Below are 9952 nucleotides of genomic sequence, written 5' to 3'. Positions count from 1 at the left end.
CGTCTCTTTCCGTACCTGTCCCCCACCCACTTGCTCCGCGTTTCATCTTTGCTTTGAAGAGGAAGCGCGCTCCAAACTCGTGCAGTCGCGGTACGTACGTGTCCCGAGGGCCGCCCTGCCCCCACCCCGCCCCGACCCACCCGCATCCTACGACAAAGAGGCACCGCGGCACCGCCGCGAGCCGCCCGCTCGGACTGACTCGGACTCCAGTGCCTGCCACCACATGCACAATATTCCACTCTTGCTATTCACACTCCTAATCCTTTTGTATGACCAAAGCTCATCGAGGCATACTGCTCCCTATAGACCTTTTTGCAGTATGTTGTGCTGGGCTTGGCAAATTTCGTTCAGCCGTACACCATGCAATGAAATAATTATTTCCCAGCAAACGTAGAAAGAACGGCGCTCCCGTGTATCATACTTTTAAGGTTCCAAATCTGGTCCAGGGCGCAGAGGACGAGGCCACCGTAACGCCAAAACGGTAACGGAGGAGCCGTATGCTGACACCGCAACGACCGACACCGATGTGTAAGAAGGAGAGCTGTCTGTTATGGTCACTGCAAATACTGGGGTGCGGATTCTCTTTCACTGTGGTCGTAACTTTCTTAGGCATCTCACAAATTTACGAAATGGTAGCGCACAAGTTCATCTGGCCAATCGAGATATCCAAAATGTCTTTGGAACTTTGGAGAGGTCCCGAAAAGACCATCCATTCAACCCTTAGTGGCAACTTCCCAACACGACATTTTTCTGTATGTAACGAAAAAACAGATGCACCAGTGAATACACCTGTAATCGTCCCAGTCAAGGCGATGTCATTTTGATATAAAAAGATTTAAGTCACAAATTGGCCAAAAATAGCGTTTCTTCAATGACCATGCCTTAAGTTGGACGTGACTTTGTGTTGCTTGGACTGAAGTGATAAATACAATGAGATGATCGCAGCGCAGTAAGTGCATGATCAAGTCCGCGCCGAGTCGGGCGTCATCTTGGTGGCCCGCGGGCGATGCATTCCTCTGCTCATCACATACGATATCCGTTGCTCACGTGACGGTGCATCTTGGGCATTACTGGTCTCCTTCAGGTTCATAACCTTTCCTTACCTTTGCTGCGAAACAAACTAATACCCTTCTTTTTCATACTCTCTAAGCCCCCTTTGCAAAGGCCGCCTAACGAGAACAAGAAAAACTTTAAACCCCAGCAGCGGCAGCTTTCTTCGTTAATTAGGCGGAATATGCATTTACTACGGAATTCCAAACTGCGACGGGGAATTCGCCCAGCATGCCTAGCGCCCTGCGCCCTGGCCGTGCGGGGAGGAGTCTGGAGGACGCGTCTGTCGAGGACTCTGCGCAGGGACAGGAAACTGCTGCCGCGCGGCAGCGCGCCCGAGGCGGGGCGGGGCGCTTCTTGCGTGCCCGGGATTCTTTTCACCCGCGGTAGCTTGCTTTTGCGCCTGCCTCTCAGTGCGCCTGCCTGGCGTGTATCATGGCGTACTGAGCTCCCGCGAAGAATATGAGCGCTCCACCTGCACTACTTTACCAGGGTGCTCTACCCGTAGTATGTTCTGAGAGGATCTGCCGGTGCTCTGCTGGTGCTCTGCCGGTGCTCTGCTCTGCCGCCCGTGTCCGGCGCTCTACGCGTGCCCGCCACTTCGTCCTGCTCTCGATTGAGATCTCTATTGCTGGCCGCCGCCTTGTCGCCCCTTGGCGTATGAGGGACAAACCGGGCGGGGCAGGGAAAAGAGGAAACGCTTTAACGGGTTCCAAATAGTGGACAGGGACGACTTTATCTGTCCGTTGCGCTCTGCGTTGCTCTGCCCGGCTCTGCCCCCGGGAGAGCAGCACTGCTCACCGCCGCCGGCGCCCCTGACACATATAAAGGGACGGCCAGATAGCGGGATAGGAGCCCCTAAACTCTCTGTGGCGGAGCAGTGTGTCGAACCGATCCATTTCATTCTTGTGTTTCCCTGCTTCTCTTGATTGGCTTCTATGTGAGACATCTCTACGTAACCTAACCTGCTGCAGGCGGATCGTATCACACATCAGCTTTCCAGCTTCTAGGAAACAATCTACGACCGTGTGGCACATTTACCAGCTATGTACACTCTTAATGTAAAAAGGGCAACTTTGTTCATTACAAGGCAGCTTTTTCGTGCACATCCAAATCGAATGCAATAATTTTGTTCGTAACACTGTTCAAATTGTATGAAACTTTACCCAATTTGTGCAGCCTGAGGAGGAAACTTGTACTCTGTCTGGATGTGTTCGAAAACGTTGCCTCATTGGAAACAAAATTTTCCTTTTATACTGAGAGTGTCCGTCACGTCCATAAGGTACTTCTCGACTGCTGAGTGCACTGGATGCACCGTATGCAGTCGGCCGGCCGCAGCTGGCCAGGACGCTGGAAGGTTCGCGGCAGGGAGGCCCGCGCGGGTGCGCTGCGTTACGACACGATGCAGCAGAGTAATTGTCTCGTGCAACAAGCTGAGGAGCGTCATCCTCGGCGCCGCCAGGGGGCTGCGGCCGCCGGCCCGCGGGTCTGCTCGCCCGCTGAACCGTTCTGCTGGACCATTGTTGGACCGTTTTACTCGGCGCTGGCAGCTGTGGCAGCTGCGGCAGCTGTCTGTAGCCATCTCATGCCATGTGGCCGGTGCTGGGTCCCGGTGTCGACTGGAGACGACCGGTGTTAAGGAGGAGGACGAGAGGGGGGGGGCAGCACGCTCGTCCACTTCGGCCCTGCGCCCTGAGCAGTTCAGCACAGCAGCGGCATTTATTTTGTGTGGGCGTGAAATATGGATACTGTTGGTAAAACAACGGGAAATGGAGGTGCTTGCAGAAGAGCGGCGGGGCTGACATGAGCGACGAACTGTCTCCGGAGGGTGAGGCCGGCGGGACACTCCACGCCGCCGCTGCTGTCGTGCCAGAGTGCTGCGCTGGACACCGCTCTGCGTGAGTCGAAGGCGCTTGTTTGATTTGCTGGCGCTGATGGCGGTGGCGGCCCCACTGGCGGGCGCACGCAGCTCTGCCGAGCTCTGCACTGCCGGAAGGACGTCGTGAACGTCGTGGCCGCGGTGCGCTGCAAGAAAGGCCGCCCGCCCGCGCCTGTTTGCGTTAGTTTGGCGGAAGCTCGCTTTGACCGTAGAGCAGGCCTCCCTCTGAGGCCTATGGGCTGCCGTGGCGGTGACGCGGGTGGAATTCCATAAGGAAAAGGTGAAAATGCCGCCCAAAGCCTGCTTTCCATCCGGGCGCGGTCTTTTAGGAACAAACTGTGTCCGCCGCGGCCGCGGTATCGAACAGCGAGGCAGGAAGTGATAGCGAGCGAGTGTGGGACCTGCGCCGTCGTCCTCTGCGGAAAGTTGTTGAACAGAGAGTGAGGATCGCACAGCGCGAGGGAGGGGGAGCGGGGCGGCCGGCGAGGCCCGCCCTTCCTCCTCTCGCGGCCTGGCCAGACGGCGCGGCGCGGACATATGTGAAACTGCTGCACCGAGTCGACGACCGTCCCGTAGGCGCACGCGATGGTCAGGCCCGCCGCCCCACCCCGCTGCATCGTGCCCCCCTAATGGCATGCAACGCCCCCTTGCCCCATGCCGATCCGCTTTCGCTCTTTTCCCTCAAGGATGTCCCGGGCGGCTCCACCGCCGCCGCCGCCGCCACTCCGTCCTCCAGGTCCCCGCCAGCCATCTGCCCCGTAGCGCCGCGCCTCGCCTCACCCCGCCACAACCCGCCTCACCCCGGCCAGGCCAGAGAGCCCAGGGTGGAGCAGAACCCCTTACGGCTGCCGCACCCGGCTCGTCGTGTCAAAAAGTGCTTTTTTCGAACCCCATCATTTCTGGATAAAAAGAGACCCTTCTGAGACTGAGACTCTGTGAAAAAGGAAACCTCGAGGAAACCTTTGGTAAAAGTGATGACAGTGTTGAACGACAATTAATTGGTTCCGCAATTGTTAAGTGTTTGTTACGCTGGAACGGCCACTTGCATTGAGACAGATCCGCCTTAAATCAACATGTTAAAAATTGTTTTTCATTATTTATTTTTCTGCCAAAAAAGTCGAGATGAATTACCCGAACAATTCCCTTCTAGCTATGATAATTGTGCACCCCGCACACAGTTTTGTACCGACTTTTAATTTTCTTCTACAAGATTTGCTTTTGTGTTTACGTTCGTAATTTCGGTGGTGCCTTGTCGTGCCCGCGCCGCGCACGCGCGTGGCCGTGAGGAATGCGCGGCTGGGGGACGCGAGGGGCGCGTTATCTTATGGCCCCTGGGAGCTCTTGGAATCGTAGGTATGCAAAGGACGGAGGGGCCCGGTAGGGGCCCGGTAGGGGCCCGGTAGGGAGGCTGCACGATGAATTTCTTGATCTCCGGGTGGCGCTCGCTACGGCGCAGCGGACGCGCGCGGAATACTAGTACTGCTCTTCATCAGACCAAACTAACGTTGCAGGCGGTTATACAGAGGAGTTGTATCCTTTTGTTTTGGAATGAAAAATAAAATTTCAATGTTTTTTTTCTGGAGAAAACGACGTTGATAGTATCTTCCTCCCCCCCCCCCCCCGGAAATTGGATATTGGGTATGATTTATTCGAGAACTATACTTGTTCTGCTCAAATTGTGTGTGTACAGGTTTCTGTGTGTGACAACTTTAAAGTGGTAAATACATAGACAAAGACATTGCTGAAAAAAATGAAAATATCTACACTTTTCTCGGAATCGCTGGCAACACGAAGGATTTAAGTCGGGATTTGTTTTTTTTTTAAATCATGATAAGTGAGCCATTTAGTGTGCATCGTGTACGCATCAAAACTAACATTTCTTAGGCGCCCCGCGCTTAGGTGGGACTTATTTCTTTCTATGAGATTTGGGGGGGGGGGGCATGACACGATAGTCGCGCGCGCGCGGTGCTTTCCATCCGCCGTACCGAGAACGACAACAAGTGCGGCAGCAGTATAAGCAGCGCGGGCCCGATATGTGTGATGGGCCCGACAATAATAATCCGGGCGAGAGAGAGAGAGACGTCGCCACGTTTTATGACCACGCGTGGCGTGGCGCGGCGGGCCGATTTCACCGCTTTGGGCGCGTACGAAATAGCTGTCCTCGGCTTGGCCCGGCCAGCAGGCCATGGGGCCCGGCCCGACACGCGCGCGACTTACATATGCAAAAGACGCTCAATTAGATATCATTGGGGGCGTCGCCGGCGCACGCACGCACGCACGTAGGCCTACACACAACACATGCGCGCACGCCGTGCGACGACGTTGTGTTGTTGGGCCGTTGTACAATTTCGGCGGTACAGTTTCACTGGCCGCTCGCCCGGGCGTGCCTTTCGATTTGGCGTGCTGCTTCGCGCACCCTCCGTGTGCTCGAGTGTTTCCATGCCCGCGGTGGTCCTAGTTATTCATAGTCATAGATCGCGTATCTCTTCATTTTCGGGCGAGGTGTGGCGGTGCAGTGTGCGCGGTGCCTGGGCAGGAGGAGGGCGGCCGTTGCGTGCCGAGATGTTCATCAGCTGCGCCTAGGTGAATGTGTGACGGTCCGAGGCGAGGACTGACGTCAAGCGCACGCCCGTGTTCTGTTCCGCATCCCTCTTCCTCGTTTTTGAGGTGCCCTACACCGAAAACGTTCACTGTGAAACAAACCCATCACTGAAAATTGTTTTTTAGGCGCCTAGATATTGGCTTTCAAAGTCAGCAATATTTCTAAAGACGTTAAAATAGGCGCAAAAATTTGGCGTTCAAAAGACTTTTAGTTTAAAGTGATATGGTTAGAAAAATGAAGTTGCCTCCTCGTGTTGAACGAAAGTTCAAACATCGCTTGTTGAGTTGTAGTTAAGTTTAAACCGAAACCGATTTGTTGATGGTGTGATTGTGTTGCCTCAAGTTATTTGGATGGCCCCTAGAACGCTTAATGGATATATAATTGTTACGATTTCAGTCAGTTGTTTCATGTATTTACCTGTTTTGGATAACGATCATCAAGGGACAGAGCTTGTTTTGGCGCGGTACTGCGGCATTTCGAGGGGCAAAAAGTCGTTGGGGCCCGTGATGTGACGCTCAGTTCCTGTGTCTGATATAAACGACCTTAACGGTTTCGTTTCAAGAACTAGACGTGCAAGGAGCCCCTCGGGATTACAAGACTACTTTTAAGTTCAGCCCATGGAAGCTATGAGAGCGCCTGATAGGTAGGCAGCATCCTCTCTGCAGTGCATGCGTGTCTTGCGGGGCGGCCTACCCTGGGTTTCGCAGGCGCCAAGCTTCCGTATTTTGCCAAATGAATCTGAGTAAAACGACCGTGGCTTATGAACGATCCTTAAGCCGGCCACATTTGAGTAGCCAAATTCGCACGCAGTCGCACGTGCAAAAAGGAAACACTGGTACACACTAAATCCTTATGCATTGTGTTGTGCATAAGACTTGCAGGATTTCATGCAGCCATACTATGCACAGTTTTTCATGCATAAGTATGCAAAACTAACGCGACTATGCACAAATTTGTGCATAGTAATGCTGAAGTTTTACATAGTTATGCATGAAATTTGGTGCATAACTATGGCTGCATGAAATCCTGCATATTATACATAAGGGTTTAGTGTGTACATAACTATTCACACAGTTCTGCAACGACCTTAATAGCATGATATGAGGTTTTCGTGTGTAACTAGGTAATGGGCTCGTCGAGGGCCTCGTAAAAACAAAGGCTTAAACTCTAACTCAAAATTATTGGTGTGAAGGGCCAAGTTCCAAAATGGGAAAAGAGGTCAAATGTGCTTCACAGTGTCTAATTACATTCAGACCAGGTCGGCGGGGATGTCTCGGGGAGAGGAGAGGGAGAAAATAAAATGTTTTCCCATAGACTCACTCCGTCCGTTCGACTCGCCGCTGATTGCCGGTCGATTAGCACGGAGGAGGGGGGGGGGCACGTTGGCACCGGCCGCCGCCGCACGCAGCGCCGGACGATGACCAGCCGCGCGAGGTGTTCCGCCCCTCTCTCTCTCTCACGCCCACTTGTCCGCAGGGGGTGAGCCAGAGGAGAAGCAGGCGGGCGGCTGAGGCGCTCGACCCAAAGAGTTGTGTCTCCTTGATTTAGGGTGACGTGGTCGATGGGTTGCCCGCCTCCACGGCGCAACAGCGACGAGGCATCGCACTGCAGGAGGCGGCAGTGTACCTGCGGCCGGGCAGTGAACAGGGGAGGGGGCATCAGTCTGCTTCAGCACTTCGATATTTCTTCTACTAGGTTAAACCTTATTCAATTTCTGCGCGGAGCAGAATGTGTCCTCCAGTAAAAATAAGTCAAGTGCGACTTTTTAGCCGGTCGCGCCCGCAGCAAGCAGCGCTTCGGCGCCCGTCTCCCTTTAGGATGATGAGGAACTTTGGCGGCCCTAAAAGCACGCGGCGCCGCGGCGAAGCGCTTCCACGACACCTCCGGGAAGAAGGAGCCGGTTTTAACATGAAAATGAGATTGCAGCCGGTGAGCAGCAGGAGGAGCAGCAGCGGCAGCAGCACAGCTGGAGCACCCCGAGTAGTGAGTAGCGGCCCCGGGAGGAGTTTGAGCCGGCTGGCGCAGCGGCCGACACTGGCTCCAAGGCCCCTGACCCGGATGATTCTGGAGATGTCACCCCTCGCCTCGCCGCAGGTCGTCCCGACTCGACCTTGTACCCCAAATTATGCGGCGTCCTCCTGGTTCCCTTATCGCCACCAGGGCGTCCCCGGGTCGGCCCTGGGCGCGCTCCCGGGCGACAAAAAGGAGCGGCGGCGCGGCGAGGTGCTTCACTTGTCCTCCAGTGGCGCGCGGACCAGGACGACACGCCGGCCCGCGCTCCTGGGCCGCGAAGGGACAGCGCCGCACGACCACGTCACGGACCAGGTGAGCCCCACGTGCCTGCTGCGTTGCTTTCATTGCACACTTACGGGAGTGTATATATTGTGTTTTTTTCTGTTGTTTTTTTTTCTGTCACAACTTTTGTTTTCTTATAGGTTTCCCAAAGCAAGCACGCAAACATCATGTCAATTTCTTTACACGGGATATGTGGTATGTGGTTCTCACAAACTTTAGCAACTTTGTTCTAATTAGCATCACCTTCAATGACAAGCAAAAAATGTACTACTGTCAATTGCTAGATCCTAGTTGTCCTCTGAAATCTTGTGAGAGGTTGGCAATCGCTGCCAAGTAGCGTCTGCGCCCGGTGCACCTCCCACTAGTATGTTAAGCGAGCCGTGGAGTCCTCACCTCCGTCGCTGGGTGCGTACCACGAGGAGTATGGTGCCGCGCACGGATATTGAGCGTCGAGCGGTAGCAAGGCTCCATGTTCAATCAGGGATAGTAATTATGTTTGGTGATTGTGTGAGCGTGTGCACCAGAGCGAGCGAGGGCGAGAGGGTTGTTTTGGAGAGGGTACCGCATGCAGGCTGCCTGCACAGCGATAAATGTAGTCTGAACAGCTATGCGTTCACACAATTTGCTCCAATACTGGTCCAAATACGAGATAAACGAACTGATCAAAAATCACGTGTATCAATGCATGCAAAATGCAATGCGTACCTGATTAAGTGAGATGAATTTCTTAACAGTAATTAACATAATTTAATCAGCGATGCAAAATGTGTGACATGTGAAATCGTATAATTCATTAATTATATACGATTATTTAAGTTGCCAAAATCAGTGTGTTCTTTCTCTTCCTTATTTCAAATACAAGCACGCGGTACACTCAACGTTAATAATGACTTCACATTAAATGCAAACAATAATCCTGTTGGTTTTTTTTTTGGTTGTTTTTTTCTTTAAAAAAACATCCTCGAAAACATCGTATGTGATGTCTACTGACAAGAGTTATTTTTAAATTATTTTATCTAGTTTTTTTTTTGTTTTTTTTTTATACAATAATATTGTTTGTTTGCGATATTAGTCGTATATAATTTGCCTCCTTCTCATGTAATGTTACTTTGCGGTTTGAACTGTTGTTGATTACGACAAAAGTCACACAAATTCCGAAAACGAAACTTTTCATGGAGTCTCTTCGCTTTAATTTTTGCCAGTTTTTCCAGAAAGTATTCCCAATTTCTTGTCTAACACCTATAAGTGCGTCCCACGAATGGAGCTCTACCATGTGCTTGCCAGTTGCACACTTTTGTTTCCAGTGCCTACAACGCTTGCTTATTATCAGCGCGCAATGCTCATGCTGTCAGCGTGTCAGAGTTTCAAAAGGCGTGAAGTAAATTTTTCTTTTGTTTTCCTACGAAAGAGCGCGCGTGACCGCCCGTGGGGCTGCACGACACCTAGTTACCCACCGTGCTGATAGAATTAGAGCGGGCTGGACAGTTTTGGGGGGAGGGGGAGGAGGAGGGGGGGTCACGTACGGGACGGGGGCGGAGCCGGGAGCTGGGCGAGGGCAGGGACCTGGAGCCGGACAGGGCGGGCCACAGAGATTGATTAAAGGGCCCTCTGGCTACTCGTTTAGAGCTTCGTTCGTCTGAGGGAAATAAAGGGCTGACAGTGTTGCAGTACCGCGACCACTGATACCCGTTGCGGTACTTTTACTGAATTCTCACGATAACTACTTGTGATTTGCGTTTCCCATGTTGAAAGGTCGTGTCACGAATTTTGATCGAAAACAAAGTCACAAAATTAAACAGCAGGGCGAAAATCAATGAAAAAACAAATGCGATAACGGTTTATCGCGGTTGGAAACATGTGATAAAATTTCATAGTATTACACAGATTTGTTATAATAAAAAGTGTCGCACTATTTTTGTTGCAATTTGCAATGATCTTCCTATACTTTTATTGCAGTGCAGGGTTTGCGATAATGGTTATCATCCCCTGTGGCATGGAAATGGCAAAACCAGCGTCAGTGACGAGGTCACCATTTACGTAATTCTGTGGACAAAATTATCCTAATCCCTTAGTAAATCCGTGTAATCCGCGACGAAATTTTGAACAGAAAAATCATAATAAAATTA

General features: G+C 52.3%; 1 protein-coding gene across 3 annotated transcripts in view; it reads left to right on the top strand.

Moving 5' to 3' along the window:
- Window positions 1-9952, top strand: part of LOC113209235 (uncharacterized) — a 100541-nt gene that overhangs the window by 64182 nt on the left and 26407 nt on the right. Inside the window, exons 1-2 of one of the 3 annotated variants that reach the window (XM_052266320.1) lie at window positions 7285-7856; window positions 7967-8021. The exons of 1 other annotated variant lie outside the window; for it this stretch is intronic. The gene's annotated coding sequence lies outside the window, so the exon portion shown is untranslated. Of the gene's footprint in view, window positions 1-7284; window positions 7857-7966; window positions 8022-9952 lie in introns of those variants that run through there. One more of the 3 variants, XM_026426656.2, reaches the window with a different exon arrangement.

This window comes from Frankliniella occidentalis, unplaced genomic scaffold (genome assembly GCF_000697945.3).
Source record: "Frankliniella occidentalis isolate FOCC.00 unplaced genomic scaffold, Focc_3.1 Scaffold3, whole genome shotgun sequence".
NCBI lineage: Eukaryota > Metazoa > Arthropoda > Insecta > Thysanoptera > Thripidae > Frankliniella > Frankliniella occidentalis.
Note: the sequence above shows the minus strand (reverse complement) of the source record. Positions and strands in the feature narration are given on the sequence as shown.